Source organism: Schistocerca cancellata, chromosome 3 (genome assembly GCF_023864275.1).
Source record: "Schistocerca cancellata isolate TAMUIC-IGC-003103 chromosome 3, iqSchCanc2.1, whole genome shotgun sequence".
Taxonomy (NCBI): domain Eukaryota; kingdom Metazoa; phylum Arthropoda; class Insecta; order Orthoptera; family Acrididae; genus Schistocerca; species Schistocerca cancellata.
The window spans coordinates 320,123,570-320,138,840 of NC_064628.1; the positions used below are offsets into that span (position 1 = coordinate 320,123,570).

General features: G+C 46.6%; 4 non-coding genes across 4 annotated transcripts; 3 read left to right on the forward strand and 1 right to left on the reverse strand.

The window, feature by feature from the left end:
- Positions 1–474: 474 nt before the first annotated feature.
- Trnak-uuu (transfer RNA lysine (anticodon UUU)) lies at positions 475–547 on the forward strand. Its single transcript has one exon. It is a non-coding gene; the product is annotated as a tRNA-Lys (tRNA).
- Positions 548–687: 140 nt separating this feature from the next.
- Positions 688–769, forward strand: Trnas-aga (transfer RNA serine (anticodon AGA)). Its single transcript has one exon. It is a non-coding gene; the product is annotated as a tRNA-Ser (tRNA).
- A 280-nt stretch (positions 770–1,049) lies between these two features.
- Trnag-ucc (transfer RNA glycine (anticodon UCC)) lies at positions 1,050–1,121 on the reverse strand. The gene has a single exon. It is a non-coding gene; the product is annotated as a tRNA-Gly (tRNA).
- An 822-nt stretch (positions 1,122–1,943) lies between these two features.
- Trnam-cau (transfer RNA methionine (anticodon CAU)) lies at positions 1,944–2,016 on the forward strand. Its single transcript has one exon. It is a non-coding gene; the product is annotated as a tRNA-Met (tRNA).
- Positions 2,017–15,271: the final 13,255 nt, after the last annotated feature.

Below are 15,271 nucleotides of genomic sequence, written 5' to 3' on the forward strand. Positions count from 1 at the left end.
ATAATTAGCATATAAATAGTTTAAAACTGGTTCTTTTTTTAATGTTGCAAATGGTTTAATCATTAATTGTACTGTTGAATACTTGAAATGTATGTTTTAGTAAAATACAATAAAAAAAAAGTGGCTAGGATACCTGGCTTTCACCCAGGAGGCCCGGGTTCGATTCCCGGTACCGGAAGAGAAGTTTTTGCGCACACGTCCCTCCATGTTTTGGCCTTCCAACCTTCGTTTGTCGCCCTCCTTCCGGAGCTTCAACCGAACGTAATCGGGGAAAACAGGCACAAGATGCAATTACTGTCAGCACCGGGATAAAGGCAGAAGAGGCACTGGTCCGCTGTTGGGCTGCTACCAGCGTCAGTGGGAAGTCGGTGAAGTGGCCAGTTGCGCCAGAAGCCAGCAATTACCGTAGTACGCCTACACACGCGTTCCAATTATTCACATTGCTTGCAGCCGCTCCACCCACAACGGGCATGAGCCCGGATAGCTCAGTCGGTAGAGCATTAGGCTTTTAACCTAAGGGTCCAGGGTTCGAGTCCCTGTCCGGGCGAAGATTTTTAACGCTTCCGTAATGGCTCGTCTCGTAGCGCTGGTAACCCTGCCGTAATCAGTGCACAGAGTTCGTTTCCTGTCAACATTCTGCGCAGACCGGTTAGATTTTTCACGATTCGAGGGAAGCTTCAGATACGAGCAGTCGTGGCCGAGTGGTTAAGGCGTCTGACTAGAAATCAGATTCCCTCTGGGAGCGTAGGTTCGAGTCCTACCGACTGCGTCCGTTTTTCTTTTCTTTTTTTCTTTAGGAAGGAGGAGCAGAAAATTTCGCGGTTTGCCTGTCGTTTTGGTACCTCGCCACACCTCACCTCTCACAGTCGTTTATAGCGCCTGTCCTTTTGATAAGGGCGAATTCCAAGCGTCAGCTTTCGCGTCAGCCGAGCAAAGTCGGGACAAGTCGGGACATACTACAGGATGGCCTGCGTGGAGCAACGACGGAAAGAAAACGTTAATTTAACAGCACGTGGCTCACATACTCATACGCAAAAAGTTTCGCCCGTTGCGGTGGCCGGGAATCGAACCCGGATCAACTGCTTGGAAGGCAACTATGCTCACCATTACACCACCACCGCACAGCCGCTGCTCGCAACGCCGCGCTGTGTCGGCTTCCCGCCCGCCGCCAGCGGCCCACGGTGATAGTAGCTGTAGGCGCTTTACGAGGTAGGAGGGTGCATCCACACGCAACCGGGTAGCGCCTCCACGCACGCTGCGTCTTTGGGCAAGACTCGTCGCCGCGGCCGCAACGTTACTCACACGATAGTGATGAGCGGTCGCTATAAGGCAGTGTAGTGGGGGACTCCGCGTGTGTAGCACTTTTTTCGGTCGTATCCGACGTCGCTGGGTGGCAATCCCACTTTCCCTGCAGACAGCTGCTCGGGAATATGCTCGGCAAGCACGGACGTCATCGGACGTCCGCCCCCAACAAATGCAACTAACAAAATGAGAACAACAACTAAAAAAGTGGTAGGTTGTTCGCCTACCACGCGGGCGGCCCGGCTTCGATTCCCGGCCGATGCATCGTTTTGCTGTTCTCGCTATAATGCCGCCGCGCCGATTGCCCGCTTGAGCTGCGTCAGCCTCAGGAATGTGTAGCAGGATTCGCTGTGAGAAGAACCAAACACGCAGCACGCAAGAGGCCGTACTTGGACGGTCGCGTGCTATTTCTGAACTCTAGCGTCGGCCTGGCCCTACAGGCCGCTGTGTCCAGGTGCCGCAAGGGCGATGTACTGTTACCTCAGGCAGTGCTGCTTTCCGTTGAAAAAGCTGCGGCAGCAGTTTAATCTAGCCAGTCGGGAAAGCACGTGTAGCAACACAGCAGATTCTTGAGAAAGCGCAAACTGTCTATCTCTAATATGTGGGACTTACCAAGTTTCGTGGGACGCTTGTTGCAACGTGCCTCGGTAGCGCAGTAGGTAGCGCGTAAGTCTCATAATCTTAAGGTCGTGAGTTCGATCCTCACCCGGGGCATTTAATTTGCTGTACATCATGGCTGAATTAACGGCGCTGCTGTTGCTAGGGAACGAACTTAATTGTCGTTTGTTATCCCCAAGGAGTCCACGCCTCAGCGTAAAAATGTTTACTTCCAATTATGGCAAGGTACAACTTTGATCTTTCTCCTCCCCTGTTATGAGTAAAATATGATGCAAACAGCAATGAATAGTCAGTTTCGAGCTGTGCGCCATGCCAGTCTGCACGCACAAATACGCTCGCAAACAGAGAACACCACTGAGTCCGGATTCAGCACGAAATGCGGAAGGAGAGGTAGTAAATCTCACGTTTACCGAGCAAATCCGGTGTGGTCTAGTGGTATTCTGGCTTTAGCCGTCGACGCTGTAGGACGTGCTCGTTGTTTATTTCGCCTATGCTTGCGCTATCTCCGGTGTTTCGTGTTTACCTAGAGCTACCTGCGCATTTTTGTAGTTTTATCTTGTCTGGTGGTTCCGATAAATGGTTTTGAAGTGTTTTCGTCCGTTCCACGTTTCGTTCTTCACCGCAGTTTCGGTGTTTTACCGGTATTTCGTCGGAACTGAAGACCATGTCTGACATCGTGAGGAAGAATACGTTAGTTTCGTCGTTCGAGAAGGAAACCCGGCCGGTCCAACCCACTGAACTGGAGATCCTTGATTGGTTCACAGAGGTAATCTGTATCAATTCTGACTCTGTTCATTCCACGCAGTTACATGCTGAAAAATACTATGTTTAAGTTAAATTCCTGAACTCCGTGACTGTCGATCAGTTACTTGCGAAATGGGGTAATTATGTTTAATTTGTTCATCGAGACGGTTCAAAAAGTAATGTTTCTGTACGAAAAGCTGATATGACGTACACCGATGTGAGGATTTGAAATGTTCCTATTGAAGTTGATTATCAGTTGATCAAAGACGCTCTATCTAAGTATGGGGAAGTTAAATCTATTTATAACGAAAGATGGTCGAAACTGTACAAGATACAGTGTTACAATGGAATTAGGTCCGTCGAAATGGAGGTTAAAGCCAATATTCCGTCCCATATATCTGTTGCAGGTCATAGAGCACATGTTGTTTATTCTGGACAGGAGCGTACGTGCAATATTTGTAATGAGACAGGTCATTTCAGACAAGATTGTCCACGCCGTGTTTTTGTCCTCCGGAATAACCTAACACAGCGTCAAAAACTGACCCTTAGCGACGTCTTACCAAGCAGCAACTTCCCTCCTTCTGCTACTGACAGTGGTGCAGGTACTTCTACAATGCCCGCCATAACTAACACAGAGTTCCCACCTCTGAAAGTAATAACAAGTCACCCTTCTGCTCCCGAATGCGATCTTCAGAATAAGAAACGACCGTTGGAAACGACTGATGACGGCTCGGACGGCGAGTCCTCCCATAATTCCCCCTCCACCCGCAAACAGAAGCAGTGTGATGCGGATGTGTTAGAGGAAACAGACAGTACGTGTATGGACGTCATGACAGCGGCAGAGGCAAGCCAACCGCTGTCGGCGGCTGCACCGGTACCAACAGGCCTCGGAGGCGAAGCAGTAACGGTTGTCGCCGCGACGGACGAGCCGCACTCCGAACCCCATGAGGTGACGGAGCAGAACCGCATTCACTAACTTACGGACCCCCAACCAACCGACTCAGTCAGTGCTCTGGAGTTAGTGACGGACGAACAAGGAAGTGGAGGTCGTAAACAGGACGCTGTTGAGGCAGCTTCGGTCTCAACAGCGGTAAAGATAGACAATGCGAAGGACAGCGCGTTGAACCAAGATGTCCAACGACGTAGACTCAAACCGCAACCTAATCTCAAAGCTCCATGTAACCAAAGCAAACAACAACCTGGACACGATGACGCAACGGCCAAGAATGTCCTGTATGAAATTATCACGGAAAAACCTAAGGAGGTACCTTCAAGTAACATTAGTGATCCAAAGCCCCTCTGCAAAACAAAAACCCGAGAAATTAGGAATACTGCACCAAAATGAGGTTTTTCAAACCAACAAAAAAAAAGGGAAAGAAAACATTGTTGAACCGCTTTAAGTTCTAATTGTACTACTGTCTTAGTCATTTTTCGGAGGAACCAAAAGCAGTGGTTTACGTACTTTTCATACACATAGGTATTTATCTGTAGATTATTCTTATAGGAGCTTGTTGAAGTGGAGTAGTTTATCCCTTCTAGAAGCGCCACAACTCCCTTTTTTATTACTATTTTACTATCTTTTTATTCATTTATGTACATTCTTATGTAATCTAAATGTTCCAGACGTATACACTTGCAACTATCAGTATTAACAGGATTACATCCGAGACTAAAGTTGCAGCGATCAAAGAGTACCTATATGAGTCAGGGACGCACATTGTTTTACTACAAGATTTGTGCTCACTAACCTTACAGTGCCAGGATATTTGGCAATTTTAAATGTCTCGCTTGACACTAACGTAGGGACAGCAATTTTAGTCAGGGAGGGGATCCCTGTCACAGATATTGAAAGATTGGACTCTGGCAGAGCGATAGGTATAAAAGTCTTTGGTTTTACTCTTATCAATCTGTATGTCCCTTCCGGCACATCCAATAGAATGGAAAGAGCACAGTTCTTTAAAGAAGAGATCATTTATTTATTGCGGAAGAACCCAAAGGATCTTATAATCGGCGGTGATTTTAATTGTGTGATCAATAAAAAAGACCAGGTTCCAAATTTTAATAGCTGCAACGAACTGAAGCGTTTCGTCAGTGTTTTACAGCTTAAAGATGCTTGGGAAATAACGTATCCCACATTTGTGGCTTTCACATATATCGGTCCACAATCACGAAGTAGAATTGACAGACTCTACATATCGCAAAGTCTAGTCAGCTGCTTCATTAAAGCGGAGACGACTCCTGTCTACTTTTCTGATCATAGTGCCGTGCTCGCTACCGTCAGCCTTACTGCGCAACCTACTCGTCGTTTCAGAAGTCAATGGCACCTTAACATGTCACTGATGCAGGAAGACGGACTAGAAGAAAGTTTGACAGAAGCGTGGGCCATGTGCCTCCGCTCCGCAAATAGGCATGTCTCCGTACTAGACTGGTGGTGCAACAGGGCAAAGCCTAAACTGCGAAAAGTTCTCATTCATTATAGTGTACAACGATCGAAAGACTTGAAAAATTCCATAGAATTTTATTACACCATGCTGAGAAATCTATATGAGCAGGCAGACACTTCCAACATCCGTCTGGTAGATATCAAGTGAACCAAGGCCAAATTGCTCAGCACTAAAAGACAGCAGATGGAGGGTCTGAAAATAAAATCAAAGGCTAAAACAGTCGTGGAGGATGAGCATGCTTCCTTGTAGCGTCTACTGAGGCACGAAAGAAATAGGAGACGCACCTTCATCGATGGACTTCAGTCTGAAAATGGCGAGACACTCATGACTCAGAGAGACATCGTTAATGCAGTGCACGAATACTACGAAGACCTATACTCAGTCGGTCCGGTATGTGAGGAGTCCTTCGATGAGTACCTTAGTTCCATAGCTCCTCAGATATCCGACGAGGAAAACGAAAACCTTCTCGTAGAGTGTACTAACGAAGAAATCTACAGAACCATCTGCACGTCTCCTTTGAAGAAATCGCCGGCACTGGATGGTTTGCCTGTTGAATTTTATATACGATACTGGCCTTTGATTGCTGACATGTTTACCCGAATGACGAACGAGGTGCTTCAGGGAAAACAGATAACTTCTGTTTTTAAAGAGAGTACAATAGTACTCATTCCAAGAAATGCTGCAAGAAGAAATCTTAATAACTTTCGTCCTATCTCTCTTTTAAACTCCGATTATAAAAACATCGGCAGAATTATAAACAACAGACTCTCACAGCTGGCTAAAAAGATAGTAAGCTCATACCATTCATGTGTTCCTAATAGAAGCATTTTTAAAAGCATAGCTGAATATAGAGATATAATTGCAATGACTGCTGTGACCAACATAAAATGTGCTATCATGTTTATTGACTTCCAGACAGCATTTGACCGTGTGGATCATAGACTCCTTAATGCCACACTGAAGAAAATAGGTTTTAATGAGAGCGTCCTAAGGGTGATTAGAAATATCGCAACAGGAATCAGCGCCTGTATATCAGTCAACGGCCAGAGGACAAAGCAGACCCAGATCAGGCGTGGCGTGCCTCAAGCAAGCCCCCTCTCAATGCTCCTCTTCGTGCTGTCTTCAGAGCCTTTTGTCCGCAGTGTTCACGTCAGTCCGACTGGCCTCACATTATCTGGTCACCGAACTGTTATAAACGCCTATGCCGATGATGTCGGAGTCGTACTGCGTAATGCCGAAGACATTTCGAAATTGGAAACACTAATTAAGAAGTACTGTAGCGTCTCCGGAGCAAGTGTCAACGCTAACAAAAGCAAACTTTTAAACCTACGGGGTTTCCAACACACCACATTAGCCTGGGCCACAAAAGTCACCCAATGCAAAGCACTGGGAATAACGCTGACGCCTTGTCCATTGAAAATGGCAGCTATCAATTGGAGAAATACGTCAGGACAAATTCTTGGAACAACAAGAGAAAACCTCCACCGTAATATGAACCAGGTTCAGAGGGTACTTTTCATTCACAACTGCCTCCTCTCCAAAGGTTACTTTACAGCGCAGATCTTCCCATTACCAAAAATGATTGGAAAAAAGATAATGTCTACCATTGCAACTTATCTGTGGAGACGAGAAATATTCAGAGTAGATGCAAAAACACCGACCTTAGATCCCAGAAATGGAGGTTTAGGGTTAGTTGACATTAGACATAAGGCGTCTGCACTTTTTATAAAAAGGACCGCCACTATCCTTAGCGACCACGCTGACAGCATTACAACTAAATTATTTGAGGCTGTCAGGCCTGCAAGTCTACAGGCACCGGTGAATGTGCAAAAAGTAAATAACCGGCTCCAGCACGTTCGAGTATATTTCGTGGAACTCAGTTATCTCGGCAGTGCCATAATCCACTCACGACGGATCACGGCCAGCGATATTCTGTGTCATCGAAAGAAAATGGAGGGGAGAAACAAATTAGAAAGCAAATACCCACATTTTGATTGGGACGCCATATGGGAAAATATTCATATGCGTGGTCTTCCATCCGACGTCAAATCAACGTGGTATAAAACAGTGAATGAGACCGTCAGCACTAATGAAAGGTTACATGCAATCGGCATTAGCGAAACGAATCTATGTCTCAAATGCAAACTGATCGATACGTTAGTGCACAGATTAACGTGCGGTGGGAATCTACAAATCTGTAATTGGATTAGAGAACAATTGGCATTTCTTATGAGGTCTTCGGTAGAAAATTTTCCCCCTGTGACATTTCTCATGCCCCAGACTCGCTATTTTCCCGCAGCAAAAAACAATTCCGTCCACTGGTTAATGGGACACTATGTGAATTACGTAAATAATCACCTGGGAACTGACAATTCCATTGAGTTTTACGTGAATATCAAGTATGCTTTTTATAGAGCCCTGAAATATAAAGATCACAAGAACTACGGCAATATGCTAAAAATAGTATTTGAGCGACTGGACATTGTTTGACACGCAGCTGAGATAAACACAAATCATTTATTTAAGCGAAAGGATTCTTGAGAAAGCGCAAACTGTCTAATATGCGAGACTTACCAAGTTTCCTGGACGTTGGTTGCAACGTGCCTCGGTAGCGCAGTAGGTAGCGCGTAAGTCTCATAATCTTAAGGTATGCCCCCACGATAACTCAGCGTGTTCGGTCTGAGGGTTATCTGGCCTACATAATAAAAGACTAAGTCAACGATGAACTTATACTGGGGCCATCGGACGTCCTCCCCCAACAAATGCAACGAACAAAATGAGGTGTGAAACAGTATATATGTAAATTGAAGGGGATCACTGCTGCCAGCTGCAGCGACGAGTGAAAATGCGTATCAGACCGGGGATCGAACCCAGGCTCTCCTTCTTACTAGGCAGGTGCGTTCACCATTATTCCATCAAGGACTATTTCTGTACGTCTCAAGATCGATCCACACTCCCACTGAGGGTCGCCTATCCGTAGTGTCTCTCCACTCATATAATTGTTATGCCTAATTGGGCATTGGATCCACCTTCTTCAGGGCGGATGCACAAATAGTCCGACCTCTTGTCGGAATCTCAGAGTAGCGAACGGGAGTAAAATGGGTAGGGACTGTGGATAGTTGGCGCTCGGGTGGATGTGGATTGGCAATGAGGCACACCGAGATAGTCCGCACAATTGTGTTATCGCTGTGTCTCGCATGGCGAAATGGTTAACGCAGCTGCATCGTACGCCGGAGTACCCTGGTTCGCATCCCGGTCTGGTACACATTCTCACTCGTCGCTGCTGAATCCACGTAATGTCCCACTGCAACTGTCAGCAGTGATCCCCTTCAATTTACATACATAATATTTCGCCTGTCTCATACATCTTGAACACCCGGTCGAAGAGTTTTGTCGTGGCTGGCTCTACCAAGGCTTTCAGTAGGTCTGACAGAATAAGTTTGCTCTCGGAGTCTTGTTTCGACTTCCCTGGTATAGAGCCTCTATATACTTCTTCAACCTTCCAGCTTTATGTTAATGTTGCTGCATCAATCCACGGCACACACAATATTTAAGATATAGGATGCAGATATGGAACTGACAACTGATTGTGCAACGATAGAAGAGTAAAGCCAACTTGTGAATAAATATATAACACTTGGATCTTGGATATGTGATGATTATGGACAACTCTAATACTGCAACGATGATGATCGTCCAGAAATACGTATTGAGAGTTTCAAAAGTCAAAATGATATTAACAGTTATTACAGAACAAAGACAGCTAAGACCAGAAGAAAGAATACGAACATGTTTCCTTAAAAGCAAGCTTACAGGAAGGTGTGTTTTGTGGCTTAACAAGGTTGAAGTTTCGGAGTTAGAGTGATTACCGCCCGGTACTTGTGCACCACAACTGATAGCTGTGCGACATCGGTAGGAACGTGTTACAGAAATTCAGGCTTTATATCTAGCAGGGATATGACCTGCTTCGCCGTTGCCGTTGTTGCCTATGGAAATGAAGTAATACTTTATTGCCGATATATTTCCTCACTCTTGAGGGAAGATAGGATAAATCGATAACAGCGGAGAAATTTGTACCCATTATGCTGTTTGTTTTTAAATCTGGTGCTGGGAGGCAATTGGCAGTACGCTCAGTTGTTTAATGAGGCGTCCACAAATGTTTGAAGGGTCTGTAGCAAACGTTACACACAGAAGTCACACTTCTTATTCATTGACAGGTTGCCAGTTTCCGTTCACTGACAATCACAACACCTCTTCTTAGAAATTCTTGATGCCCATAATCGAAGTAATAGCATAAAAGACATTGTCGCATTATAAAATTTTGAAAGATGCGCTGGATGAAAATGAACGTAACATAACACAGCATGTTAGTGGGATATTAATATGTAGCAGGCATATATCGTATAATTCCAGCGGAAGTTGGTATTGGTTTACAGTTCAGTGACGGCATTTTGCTTGCTGGTGGTAAAATTCTTTCATTTTTACCCAAGGAGCTTTTTTATATTTTTTTAATGTTACCATGTTTTTTATGTTATTATTTTTCCTTATGCAACCTTAGGATTTTGAAGAAGAGTGCTGATAACGGTTAATGAATCGAAACCACCAACGCGATAACAAACTAGAAGTGCAAGTCGGAATTTAGTTTTATTTGCATTGTGGGATTGTGTGTTCAGCTTACAACAGTTATTGTGTCATAATCAGTGAAGTCTTGCAATCTAAGTGTGCAACATTAATAAGAAGAAGGGAAATTGAAGAAGTACTGGTTGAAGAGCATTTCAGCTGCTCGAACATTAAAGGAGCTGGAGAAATAATTTTGACAACACTCTTAATAATACAGAGAAATAAAAAAAAGTCTGGTTGTCTTCACATCAGTCGTAGAACAACAAGGTATACTCTAAACTCTGAGAAAGAAGGAGCACCACATAAAGATAGGTGACTAGTGTGCAATGTCTGCAAATACCAAATACGTTACCGGAAAGAAATAGTACACCTAGAAATTCGACGTCGATTTTAATGCGATGACGGCATACACTATGTGATCAAAAGTATCCGGACCCCCCCCTCCCCCCAAAACACACGTCTTTCATATTAGGTGATGGTGCTGCCACCTACTGCCATGTACTCCATATCAACGACCTCAGTAGTCATTAGACATCCTGAGAGAGCAGAACTGGACACTCTGCGGAACTCACGGACTTCGAACGTGGTCAGATGATTGGGTGTCACTTTGTCATACGTCTGTACGACAGATTTCCACTGCCCTAAACATCCCTAGATTCACTGTTTTCGATGCGATAGTGAAGTGGAAAAGCGAAGGGACACGTACAGCAAAAAAGCGTACAGGCCGACCTCGTCTGCCAACTGACAGCGACCGCCGACATTTGAAGAGGTTCGTAATGTGTAATAGGCAGACATCTAACCATACTATGACACAGGAGTTGGAAACTGCATTAGGATCCACTGCAAGTACTATGACAGTTAGGCGGGAGGTGAGAAAACTTTAATTTCATGGTCGAGCGGCTGCCCATAATCCACACATCACGCCGGTAAATGCCAAACGACGCCCCGCTTGGTGTAAGGAGAATAAACATTGGACGAGTGAACAGTGGAAAAACGTTATGTGGAGTGACGAATCATGGTACGCAATGTGGCGAGCCGATGGCAGGGTGTGGGTGTGCCGAATGCCCTGTGAACGTCATCTGCCAGCGTGTGTAGTGCCAGCAGTAAAATTCGGAGGCGGTGGTGTTATGGTGTGGTCGTGCTTTTTCGTGGAGGGCCCTTGCATAACTTGTTGTTTGCGTGGCACTATCACAGCACAGGCCTACATTGATGTTTTTGTTGTGTTGGCAGAAGAGCCAACACCGTGTTACTAGAGGAGGCCGAAATGCACGCGTATAGCTGACGCAGGCTGGCGTGAGGAGGGAAGGGCTGTACTGACGTGAGGTCTGGAACATGACAAGGAATGAGAATTCAGAAAGCGGACGTAATTAGTTTCATACTTAACTTTAATCCATTAATGATGAACGTGGCTCTTGACGGTACATGATTCACAATATTATCTGTTCAGAATACGTTTTTCAAGTAATTATAGTAACTGAATATTGCGCCTTGCTAGGTCGTAGCAAATGACGTAGCTGAAGGCTATGCTAAACTGTCGTCTCGGCAAATGAGAGCGTATGTAGACAGTGAACCATCGCTAGCAAAGTCGGCTGTACAACCGGGTGAGTGCTAGGGATTCTCTAGACTAGACCTGCCGTGTGGCGGCGCTCGGTCTGCAATCACTGATAGTGGCGACACTCGGGTCCGACGTATACTAACGGACCGCGGCCGATTTAAAGGCTACCACCTAGCAAGTGTGGTGTCTGGCGGTGACACCACATTCCTTCCCCGCAAATCGGCGGACGGTTGTGGTATAAGGCCTCCGCCCACCGCGGGAAGGACCCTATGTTGACGTATGCGACGAGGTGGGGAGCATAAAATAGGCGAGGCTGTGCCACCCGCACCCTGCCATTCGGACCGCGGGGAGCTAGGGAACGCCTGAAAACCTACTCCAGGGTGCACGCCAACATGCGGTGTATGAGCCCGTAGAGAGACAGGAGGGGCCGAACGGTCGACCTCCATCGGGCCGGGGCACCCGACGGGCGAGGACGATATATGGTCCGGAGCGGGAAAGAGTTCCAAGTCGGAGGACAACTGGTCACGGGAAGCGATCGGCGGCGTGTGACCCAGGGAGGCGCCCGACGGCTGCAGCGACGCGTCCACTGCGGGCGTCGCCGGCAGGAGAACAGGTGGCGGCGGTGGCGGCGGCGCGTCGCCATGGGGCAAAATGAAAGGCATCGTCGGTAACACCTGGGGCTGAGGCGAGCCAGTAGATGGGTCCCCAGAGCGCTGACCGGACGGCACCATCGCTGAAAGCAGACGGCGAGCGGTAGATCCCGTGCGACGACAGAGGCACGGCTGATTGAGATGCCGGCGCACCTCAGCAGAGTCCCCCAAAACCAGATACATAAAGCGTCCGAGGCAGCGAAGAATGCGCCCTGCGAGCCAACCTCTTGAACCTCGATAGTGGCGGTAGTAGACAACGTCGCCTGGGGCAAAAACAGGTGTCTGCCGCTGCACAGAAACCTGATGCGGCGGATGTAGCAAAGACATCAAGGTGCGATGGTGGCGGCCGTGGAGTAACTCAGCCGGCGAGCGATCATCTCGGGGCTGAGAGCGATACGAGGACAAAAAGAGCAATAACGCGTAGTCCAGAGAATGCGACTCTTTCAACTTCAACATCTGTGACTTGAAAGTCCTGACCAATCGTTCAGCGGCACCGTTTGACTGTGGCGAAAACGGCGCGGACGTCAGATGTTGAAAACCATTGGCCTTGCCGAATGACTGAAATTCCGCGGACATGAATTGTGGGCCATTGTCGGAAACAATTGTCTGTGGAAGACCTTCAATGCAAAAGATAGCAGATAACGCTTGGATGGTGGCAGATGATGTCATGGAAGACATCCGCACAACAAAAGGAAAATTACTGAATGAATCTATCACAACCAACCATCGAGCATTCCAGAATGGACCAGCAAAGTCGATGTGTAAGCGTTTCCAAGGGAAAGTGGCTTTTAGCCATGCAAAGAATTTCCGCGGTGGTGCTGACTGTTGTTCGGCACACACCATGCAAGAAGAGGACATATTCGTAATCGCGGCATCGATTCCGAACCAAGTACAGTGCTGACGAGCAAGTTGTTTCGTTCTCACTATACCCCAATGTCCTTGGTGGAGAAGATTAAAGACAGAGGACTGTAACGAACGTGGTACGACGACCCTGGACTGATCATTATCAGAACGCAAAAGCAAAACACCACGTCGAACAAAAAGTCTCTCCTTGTGAGCAAAACATCGGCGAACTAACGGGTCCCCGATCCATGACTTTGACAAGGGCCATTGCGTAGCAACAAAACGCAGGACGGTAGCAAGGACAGGGTCGGCAGTTGTGGCTGTAGCTACACAACGAAAATCAATCGGAAACGATTCGACCACGTCATCGGTTTCCGAATCAATGAACATGCAAGCAAGTTCGGAGGAATCGAATGCCCTATCCTCAGCAACAGGCAACCAGGACAACGCATCGGCATTCCCGTGCTTAGCAGTTGACCGATACAAGATATCTTAGCGGTACTGCGAGAGGAAAATAGACCAGCGAATTAACTTCTGCGCTGTACGTGGAGGTACATGCTTGTTCGGATGAAAAAGCGATGTCAAAGGTTTGTGGTCTGTGATTATGGTAAAGTGACGACCATACAAGAAGTCATGAAACTTTGTAACACCAAATACGAGAGCCAATGCTTCTTTCTCGGTCTGTGAATAATTTCCTTGCGCAGACGAGAGCAATTTGGACATAAAGGCAATAGGGTGATGTGCGAGCCATCTTTGTGCGCAAGCACTGCACCGGTCCCGAAATCCGATGCATCCACCATCAACAAAAGGGGCTTCCGGGGATCGAATGGCGTAAGGCAAGTATTGGAAAGCAACGCCTATTTCATCCGGCGAAAGGCGCGTTCACATTCCGTCGTCCAGACGAACGGAACACCTTTACGGCGTAAGCGATGAAACGGAGCTGAAATGGAAGAGGCATGCGTCACATATCTGTGATAATAGTTGATTTTTCCCAGCACACTCTGTAGCTGCTTCAAGTTCTGCGGCGAAGGCAAGTCTTGAATGGCACGGAGGTGCGTGGGACTGGGATGCATGCCTTGGGCATTGAGTACATGGCCCAGGTATTGCAAGTCACGAGCAAAACACACACATTTGTCCTTCCGTAAGCGAAGACCATTATGTCGCAAGACATGAAATAATGTTCTGAGATTGGCTAAATGTTCTTCTTCCGTCTTTCCGGAGATCACAATATCGTCCAGATAGTTTGCTGCAGTAGGGACCGACGCACAAACAGTTTGTAGATATTGCTGAAACAATGCACGGGTGGATACATACCCGAATGGCAGTCGTTTGAATTGATACAAACCAAGATGGGTGTTAACCACCAAAACGCGCTGGGATTCTTCGTCCACCGGTATTTGCAAGTACGCATCTGCTAGGTCCAACTTCGAAAAATATTTGCCCGGGCACAGTTTGTCAAAAAGATCTTCCGGGCGGGGTAAAGGAAAAGTTGCAATCACTAGTTGTTGATTCACTGTTGCCTTGAAGTCCACACAAAGTCTAAATTTTCCCGAAGGTTTTGGCAAAATTACTAAGGGTGATGCCCGTAGAGAAGCCTGCACTCGTTCAGTTACACCTTGTGATTCCAAATCGTGTAATGTTTTTGCAACCTCATCACGCAATGCGTGAGAAACATTGCGCGCTCTGAAAAATTTCGGTTGCGCCTTTACTTTCAGTTCCAAATGTGCTTTATAGTTCTTAGTGCAACCGAGGTCCGGTGCAAAAATGTCTGCAAATTCTTGACATAGGCGAGAAACACTGTCAGAAGGCATAGTCTGGTTCACTGATAGGACCTGATTTACTGTAGACAAGTTAAACAACTGAAATGAATCGAAAGCAAACAAGTTCACCGCAAAAGAAGAACGAAGGACGTAAAATGACACAAGTTTTGTTTGTCCTTTGTATGTTGCAAGAAGGCTGCACTGTCCTAACACAGGGATCTCTTGACCTGAATATCTAGTTAACTTAAAATTGGCGGCACGCAATGAATGTGTGCCCAGCAGTTTGTGTGTCTTGGGTGATCAGTGAAACTGCAACTCCAGTATCGAGCTGGAATGGTATCCCTTTGCCGTTAATGTCCAAGTCTACAAAAAGTTTATTGTCCTGCTCACGACAAGAGCGACTGTCACGTGCGACGTGAACTGACACTGGTACAAAATCACTTGCGACTTGACGGGATTTCCGGCAATGTCGACGCACCCTATTTGTGGGACGAACACAATCACTGTTAGAGAGAGTGGCACTGCGTGGAGTGGAATGAATGACATGAATTTCCATTGGTGAAGTTTCGCGAGCCTGAGTATCCTTGGTTCGATTCCGATTCTGGCGCGAAGCAAAGGGCCTGGAATGGTTTGGAGTTTCCGATTTGAGCTTTTTCTGGCAAACACTCTGAACATGTCCTTTTTTATTACAGTAAAAGCAAATAGCTTGGCGTGACGGGCAATTCTCACGCGAAT